Source organism: Trachymyrmex cornetzi, unplaced genomic scaffold (genome assembly GCF_001594075.2).
Source record: "Trachymyrmex cornetzi isolate Tcor2-1 unplaced genomic scaffold, Tcor1.1 scaffold1639, whole genome shotgun sequence".
In the NCBI taxonomy this organism is placed as follows: domain Eukaryota; kingdom Metazoa; phylum Arthropoda; class Insecta; order Hymenoptera; family Formicidae; genus Trachymyrmex; species Trachymyrmex cornetzi.
Genome location: NW_017296244.1, coordinates 2,392 through 12,161, shown reverse-complemented (window position 1 = coordinate 12,161; position 9,770 = coordinate 2,392). Strand labels below are relative to the sequence as shown.

The 9,770-nt window shown below is 27.7% G+C and overlaps 1 pseudogene; it reads right to left on the bottom strand.

The window, feature by feature from the left end:
• Nucleotides 1–988: 988 nt before the first annotated feature.
• On the bottom strand, nt 989–1,944 carry LOC108758984 (uncharacterized; annotated as a pseudogene).
• Nucleotides 1,945–9,770: the final 7,826 nt, after the last annotated feature.

Here is a 9,770-nt window from a genome sequence, read left to right as displayed (position 1 = left end):
ATTACGTATTTGAAATTTCACTGAAATGTGTTTCAAAACTTACAACAATTTCGGCGAAATGTCACACAAATTTCAGCAAAATTTTTCCACCAGGGTCTTTGTAATCTTCTGTAAGAATGTGATAATTAAAAAATTACTCAGGAAACAAATTTTATAATTTAAATAAATTATCAAATACTTGCATTAATATATTTATTATTGCTGCAACATTTTTCACATAAATGTTTAATTTTTAACACACAATGCATCATAGAAGGCGTGGTTTAGAAATTTGACGATCAAACCGATAAGCCATGCCAAAATCGCACGGGTTTCGAGCGAATTTTGCACGGTGAAGTAGGATGTTTTATGCGTACTGCGCTCGTGCGGCTATCGTAAAAAGCTGGTATGACCATACACATCACATTCTTTTTTTTCATAGCGATTCTCGTGCCATGATTGCACGTCTTCATGCATAAACAGATTGAACGATGGTGCTATTAGCGCATTGAAATAGGCCACGCGATAGTAGTATCGACTGTTCGTGCCAAAATCGTAACAGATTTCTCTCTGTGCAGCTATTTAACTAAATAGATATTTCTATACTGTATCTATATCTGCATATATGAAATATTCGAAAAGAAAAAAAAGTATACAAAAATTTTCTTTTTTTAATTACTAAAAGTCAATATCTACAGAAAGCGCATTTTAGAAACATGAATAGTATGTGAGTGAAAGCATTAAATTTATAACAATTATTTTATAATTTTCTACATATATATACAAATAAAAGTACATGAAAACATAATCTGCATGAATGTTCATAGCCTTTATTTACAAGATGTACTACGGTTATCTATTAAATTATTTATCTTTATTTTGATCAGTTAATTAAACGACATAAATTATTTTTCTGAAATCATAATATTAAAGTAAATGTATCAAAATGTTTATACTTTTAGACATATATCTAACACAAACTCTACATCCATGTCATACATTATCAAAATTATCGACAAGGGATTATAATTCGTTTTGGTATAGAAAGTCTTGTAAATGGAACAACATATGTTCCTATCAAAATGCCTTTCAAGAAATATTTATTTGCATACGTTGTATAATCTTCTAAGCATAATTTAGGTTCCGGCGTACTTGTATTTTCATGTGACAATAAATTTATAACACCTGGAGGTATTCCACACGTCGAAAACATGTCATAATTGATGACGAATTAGAAGTTTGCATTAAACATTACAAGACAGAGTTGCCAGCAATTAAAGTTTGCATCGATCGAAAAAACAAATGTTTTCATTTTTCTCCCTAAGTATGATAACATCTAATAGCTTACGAGTATATAATATTTTTATCATTTCATTTGGAATGCATTAAATTCTTGTGTACTTTGTAGAGATATGGGAATATTATCTACATTTCTATATATATATATATATATACTAGAACAACTAGTATAAATTTGCTATAAAAAAACGAAGAGATAATTGCTAAAAAGTTATAAAGAATATAGGAATATATAAAACTGTTTTCGATAACTTCATATACCCAGTAAGCTTTAATGTGAACATAAATCTAGATAATATTTGTATTCTATCTTTAATAGACATATATTACTCCAAGTTTGAATCCTTTCTTAGTAGATTGACAGCATTTTTTGATATTGGTGGCGTTAATAACAACAAATACATTAACTGATTAAAAATTTAATGTGTGTATATGTTTTCTCAATTTTTCAAATTTAAGTAAAGATTATAATAACTTCAGCTTAATAAAATTTAAAGATTCAGAAAACGTTTGTATTCTTACTGTGTTGCATTTGTCCACAGATTGTGAATATTATGCATCTAATATAAGTCTTTTATAGGTTTTTGCCACGCACCATCATAAAAAAGATTACCAACAGAAATATCGTTTATTTTTACAACAGATGTACTGCATTCGTACTGAATTCTTGATTTTGATTATTGAACTGGTTTATTTTGGTAAATAATATTTATCAACACAAATTTATTATTTAATAGATATTGCATAGATATGCACTTATAAAGCCAAAGTAGTGCATCCACCATCGAAATTCATGTATGTATTTATGATTATTACGTGATTCTGAATAATCATGAAATAGAAAAAGAATTTTAATGAAATTCAGAATAATTTTCGGTAATATATTGTCTTTCAATAAAATACATTTATAGATAATGCTAAATTTTTCGCAGTTACAATATCTTCCGACCTTCAGGATCATGTCCTGAATATTTGTCAAGATCAGGAAGCCACTGGAAATTATTCTTCGTATTTTCATTTTTGCACTAAAAATTCATTTTTACGTTAAAACAAAAATAAAAAGTATAACTTCCAATGGCTTTGGTCTTGAAAAATGTTATCTAGGACATGATCCTGAACACCATTCAAGAGGTTTTTGTCGGTCGGACACATTGTATAATGCTAATATCGGCGATACTGTAACTTTTAAGCCTCATAACTCGAAAAGTACTTAATAGAAAATGATTATTATAGTGTTTTGAAAAGCTTTCGACACCATCTATTAGATGCTGTCAAAAATAGGGCGTTTCATTAAAAAAAATCGATTTAACCCGACCTTGGCGACGCCACCCAAGGTCAAATGGATGTGATCGTTGAATAGGTCTTTTTAAACCCTACAACTTTTGCCTGAAACATTTTTCTCAAAAATGCTTTGCTTTCGAGATATTCGATCGTTTCCAGATTTTTGATACACCCCGTATATTTAACCCGACCTTGGCGACGCCACCCAAGGTCAAATGGATGTGATCGTTGAATAGGTCTTTTTAAACCCTACAACTTTTGCCTGAAACATTTTTCTCAAAAATGCTTTGCTTTCGAGATATTCGATCGTTTCCAGATTTTTTATACACCCCGTATTATATATATATATACATACATAAAACATGTATATGCATATAATTAAATATACATAAAAATATATGAAGAATACATTAAAAACTAAGCATTTAGTTTTATGTCTATATTAATAAATTATATTATTATAAGAATAATTTTATATACCCTGAATTTACAAAAAATATTACATATTGTATGTATTAACTTTTATATACTATATAAAACATTTTATCGAAGTTATCAACTTTAACCCAAGTCGACACACGTTATAAATGATAAGCACCCATTAAATTATACCTTAGAACCAAGTACGATATAAAAACTGTATAATAATCGAGAGATAGCCACGTTTATAGCCGTTATGCTCTTTAATAAAACATACGTATAGATAAAAATTCCGCGAAGAGAAAGTATCTCATCTAGATTCTGCATGCATGTTTATTCTGTCGGTCAGTACTTGTTTCTTAGTTGATATGTACGTACTTATTATCCATCAATATAAGTAGCTTACAGTGTAATTCTCATAAAGTTTCTAGAGGATCTGCAAAAATTATTTCTAAAATTCTTGTAAAAAGTATTAAAACACGTTTGTGTCTCGGGTGGCAAGAATTAATTCAAATTACTAATCGACGATCTGAAAACTATGACGACGCTACACGCAGCATTGTCACCATTATTGATCTTTGGCTCATTCTGGAATTCCGGCTTGTTCGAATATCCTTTTGGACAACCTAGACCATATCTCTCTTATTTGTATACCTTGGCCATATGGAGTTCTTTTACGTATTTCGTTTACTATCCGTTTCTAACCTCCCTGTCTATATGGCAGGATAATACATATATTAGTTTACATGCTTGGATATGTATTATATACTTTATCATCCCGATTACGTTAATATTTTTTAATTTACTTCGTTTTAAGGTAAGAGTTTTAAAATGTATCCTCAACCCTTAATAATATTCAATTTTTTTAAATTCCTTAACTTTTTGTATTGAAAATATTAAAGGAATCTTGATCTCACAATTATATAGACAAATACAAATATATAAAAAATTTTTTAACAGATCAATTTTAATATTCATATTATTTTGTTTATTGTAGACGAAACATATTTGATAAAATTAATACTTGTATTTATATTACCTTCCTAAATTAGCTTTTAACATAATTTTTTAAATATTATATTTTGAACACTAATCAAATTTTAATAACTCCTTATCTATTATGTTTCCTATACACATTGCAATAACAATTTTTACTCAAATATAAGATTGTAATGATTTTTTTATATCCCATAATCGATTATTTAAAGGAATTGAAAATGTGTTTACATGAACTTTCCGTAATAGACGACGACATGTTGGAAGCACTCGGTGCGCTAAAAGAATACCAACGATTACGTAACTGGATAATTCGAATGATTAAAATATTTTTCTCTTGCTTATTGTTATCAAGTATTATTTATATTATTACTTATGAGCTTGAGAAAAATTTCATTAATTGTTGTTTAGCATTTATGTCAATTTATCCGGAATTTGTAAATTTCTCTAGTACTCTGATTTGGGGAACTATCATTGGGTTAGTACATATGTAAATATTTGCTTTGTAAGCTATTTTTTATTGACAATGTGCATTAAAGTGTTTACAGATCTGAAAGACTTAAAGATTCTATAAAATTATTTGAATACTTAAGAACCTTTATATAATTTGAAATAACATTTTATCAATATTAGCATTGAAATTGTAAAGAATGCATTGTAAGATAATCTAAATGGAAAAGTAATAAAAGTTTTAAGTTAAAACATAAAAACAAATAACATAATTTTAATTTAGTCTGATTTTAATTATTTATTAACGCAATTATGCTTTCATAATGCATCTTAATTCTAATAAAAAACATAATTAAATCTTTTTCTTTTAATTCAGATACATGAGCTTTAAATTCCATCAAGTCAACGATCGTTTACATGTGCTCTATTCTGATCTTTTCGAAAACGATGCAGATGATGGAAGACGAAACAGATCCATTTCAGTGCGTCAACAGATAACAGGAGTTAAGGATCGCAAGCAATATATATGGATTATAATGTAATTTTTTAAAAGAATTACTATGTACATATTTGCTCATATATGAATGTATACAGTGCCTAATTTTAACTTTCACATTGTAGTATCTCGAAAAGATTAAAAAAAATATTTTTGAATGTGTAACACGGTTCGAGGGGGATGTAGTTTGATTACGTTATTTTTTTCTAGATAGAAATGTCAAAAAATATGATGGTCATTTTCGCTATTTTTTAATGGAATTATATGATTTTTCTATTCATTCTGCATATAAAAGTATTAGGGTAAAGATATCAAAAAACCAATAATTTATGAGATATTGTATAGTGAAGCTCGGATATAGTTAATACCCGGCAAAAAATTTTTTATGCATGAATATGTAGGGGAGAGTGGTCTAAATTGGACGTATGTAATTATATATGAGATTTGTCCATACATGTTCATATATCCCTCTTTTATTTGTGAAATTACTTTTTAGTGTATAAAACAATAATAATAATGAGAAAATATATAAAATAATTAAAAGAAACATTTTCGCATTGTGTGTTTGTTTTAGAAAAAAAGTTTAGAGAAATGTAAAAGAATTGCTCATATGTAATTGTATGTAAAATTATACATAATTATGTATAAGCAAATTTTTTTGCATTTTTCCAAACTTAATTTTTTCTAAAATAAACAGTACGAAAATGGTCTTTTTACTCATTTTTATGGTTTTTCATTATTATTGTTAGTTTTAGTACACTAAAAAGTAATTTTACAAAAGAAAGAAGAATGTGTGGACATATTTAATGTATATATTATATATGTTTATGAGTATTTATGCGCGTTTAGGTATTTTTATACATTTATGTACATTTAAATATATTCATGTATAAAAAAAAATTTTTACCGAGTGGTATATGCAACATAGGTACACACTTAATGTTACTACAAAACAACAAACGATAATACCGCGTGAGAAATATTTTCGCAGACATTGCTGCAATAACTAAGTTATTTTAGACCAAATAACGTATTTTCAGAAACAAAAAATGGTTTCAGTCTTTGAAAGTCAAAGTAAAATAAATAAACAAGATATATTAAATGGATTTTATTTATAAATCCGCTTATTATGTCATAATTTCCCGGGAAAAGTTTTATGTATATTTATATAAAATTATATCTGTATATAGTATACGGGACGTTCCACGACGCGGACAAGTGTCTGGGCAAAATTTGTGAAGTCGAAATAAGACGTCCGCGGGCTTAAAATTTTTGTTTTTATATGTAGTTTAAGGAAAAATGTGGCGTTTTTTAAAATTCGAAGCGGCTGCTCCAATATAGCGATTGGAATGAATAAAGAACTTATGAAATATTGAAAACGTAAAAATTATTAAAAAACGTGAAAATTATTAACATGAGGTCGAACTACTCGAATTGGTGATCCCATAATTAGTTTATCTTTTTCGGAAGAACCATCGCTGCAGCTATAGTTCAAAATTTATTGACAATTTAGTGCGTTTGTCCATGGCATCTGATTACATTTCTGCCAGTTTACTGCAAAGTCCTTCCGAAATACGACGTCGTTACACGGTTACAGTAGTGCTGGCAGTACCACAATAATTTTGGAACGGCTGCGGCAGTGCACTGTTGAACGTCATGATGGTTGCATTATCAGTAAAAAGGGAACACACCCATAGTATACAAAAAATTATTAACTTTAATTGTGCCAAATAATAGCAATAACATTTTAAACCGATTGCAAATTACAACTGTAGTTTAAATCAAATTATATGCCAAAAATATATTTTGCTTAGTATTTCTCTACACTGTTAGAAATTTCTCAATGAATTTTAATTAACATGTAAAGGAAGCATGTGGTTATGCACGAAATTAAATGTAATGAATGATGTAAATAAAAACTAAATTACAGTAGTCTTAAATGTGATGAACGTGTGTATTGAAATTAATGAACACATTATTGTAGAAATTAATTTACACGTTAATGAAAAGTACGAGATCTGTAACTGAAAAGTAATTTACGTTAATGACATGTAAGAAACGTAAACGTTTTAAACATTAAGCGTTAATAATATTAGGCTTAATTAAAATATTATTAATATTCGTAAATGTAAAAGTACATTAAATTTCATTAATATGTACATTGATAGATATTTCAATTACGATTAATTAAATGTCATTTATAAAAGTATATTAAATTTCATTACACTTAATTTTTATTTTACTGTATAAACTTAAATTTCATTAACATGTGCATTAATAGTCCTTTCAGTTACAGAGAAATTAAACTTCATTCACCAATGTACATTAAAAGTTAATGAAATTTAAGAACATTTCTAACAGTATATAATGGTTCAATTAATTAGAACAACTTTGATTTAATTACAGGCACATCCATCTACAACTATGCCTTATATCACGCAAATTAAACAAAATATTCAACATACAAATGTTAATACTAATGCTATGGTATTTTAAAGAAACTCTAATATTTTGTAGACTTATAGTTTGGTTCCACACAAATGCAAAAATAACATTATGGACATTTAGCTACGTTCTCATCATTTTAAAAGCACTTTTTTCTTTCATTTTAAATAACGTCTTATTTCTTGCATTAAACTACGTATGTCAAACTATTTACTATAAGGTATAGTAGAATTAAAAAACATTACTAATTATTTATAACTAGAACAATGAGCACAAGCAACAATTTTGCAACAATAAAATTATACGTATCAATGTTTTCTTTGAAATAACGCAACCTTATTAATTGTAAAATTTTCAATTTTATTACAATGTTGATGTTGTATGAAAACAATTCCAGATAAACGAAACAGTAACAATTCTTCACAAATTGTCCAATTATAATCTCGATGAAGACTTACGTGAACAGGTAAATAATTATAACAAAATGTTATATATAATATAACATTTGTTATATTTTTAATATAACAAATATAACTAATATAATTTGTTATATATATTTTTACAATATATAACAAATATAACATAACATATAACATAACAATATAACAAATATAATTTGTTATATTTTTACAATATAACATTTGTTATATTTTTTACAATATAACATTTGTTATATACAATATAACATTTTTAATGTTATATACAATATATAGAATATTAACTATTAAATACGTAATTTTACTAGTGTTCATGGAAGTTCAAAAATCTGCATTATTAAATGATTATTCAAAACATGGGCACATTATGAAACAGCAATTGTATTATATTCTTATGCATTTTAGAATACTTGTCCCCACTACATATTAACACCATCGGTAGGGATATATAGGCTACAGAAAGTTCTATAAATTTTTTTATATGCTGAAAGCGAATATTTGAAGTTTATCGATTATACTATTAGAGTTTTACAAAACAAACATTAAACATTTTGGCATACAAAATTGAAAATAATTTTTGAAACTTTTGCAATTGGTGTTAATATATGTACAAGTAGTCTAAAATATTGAAAAGAATACACTGTTAAATTCATATATACATATATATATTTAATATTATATTTAATTACATCCAATTTGAATTTTCAATCATTTCCATAGATCTAACAATATAACACAATTAATGTTTAATAATGTCTTAATTTTTGCATGGTTATAATTTAATAGAATTTGTACAAGTGTCCGAACTTTCATGAAAGATAGTGTATATCTAACGTTTATTTATATCAATTAGATTTTCCAATTTCTATTGCAAATAAAACTAAGGGAGCTAAAATTTGACATGGGATTTTTCTGTCTTGGATATAATTTCATTCGCCAGGTATGTCCTGTATTGAATAAAAATGTAAGGCCCTGCGCACAATAGAAGGAATAAAAAATTAGGAATAAAGATTAAACGATTTTAACCTATCAGAAATCGGATGCAACTGAATGGTTTCTGATAGGTTGAAATCGTTTATTCTTTATTCCTAATTCCTTATTCCTTCTATTGTGTGTAGGGCCTGAGAGTATAATAAACGTATATACACATAATAGATCAAATACTTCTACATTCAATCCTGTAAATTACACAAATAGCTAAGTGGTAAAATAATATTGGAATCATTTCTCAATTAACTACATTTGTGTATTTTTCATTGTTATTTTACATATTCAAAAATTTTTTTTTATATTAATTGTTCTCAGTTTAACACAAATATTTTCATTATAATAAAAGCATTTTTTTCAGTTTTACAATGCAGTTTTGGCCGTTGTGATGATTTTAATAGAGTTGTATGGTGGTGATTTCTATATGAAGACCGTTAGATAATTAGCCCGATGGGCAATGCAACGTCTGATATCCTTATTTTTCGTGGAATAACTGCGTCGTCTGAGGATATGATTGCGAAAATAGGTTTCTCTTAATTTAGTAACTTTATTTGGTTCACCTCATGCGGGTGATCGAGATTATATCAAAGAAAAATACTTGATGGTTCATGTAAGGCGTGATAATAACCTTTACGGGATGCAGCACGATTGCATGTGCGAACGATAGTAGTTGAGCCGCCAGTGTGCCTACTCCATTATGCGGGGTCTACAATAGAAGTCGTAGCGGTCGTAGAGTCTTAAATCATGAAAAATTAACCAATCGCAATCGAATATGAGAAGATTAATCGACTATGATTGATCAATTTTCTACGACTTAAGACCCTACGACTGCTACGACTTCTATTGTAGACCCCGCATTAGGGCTCCTACAGACGAACGACTTTGTAGCACCACAATTGAAAGCGCCGACTCGTTCATACGGAATTATTTTCTGGCACTACAGAAAAGTGTCGCGAATATCTTCATATGGGCCAATTCGT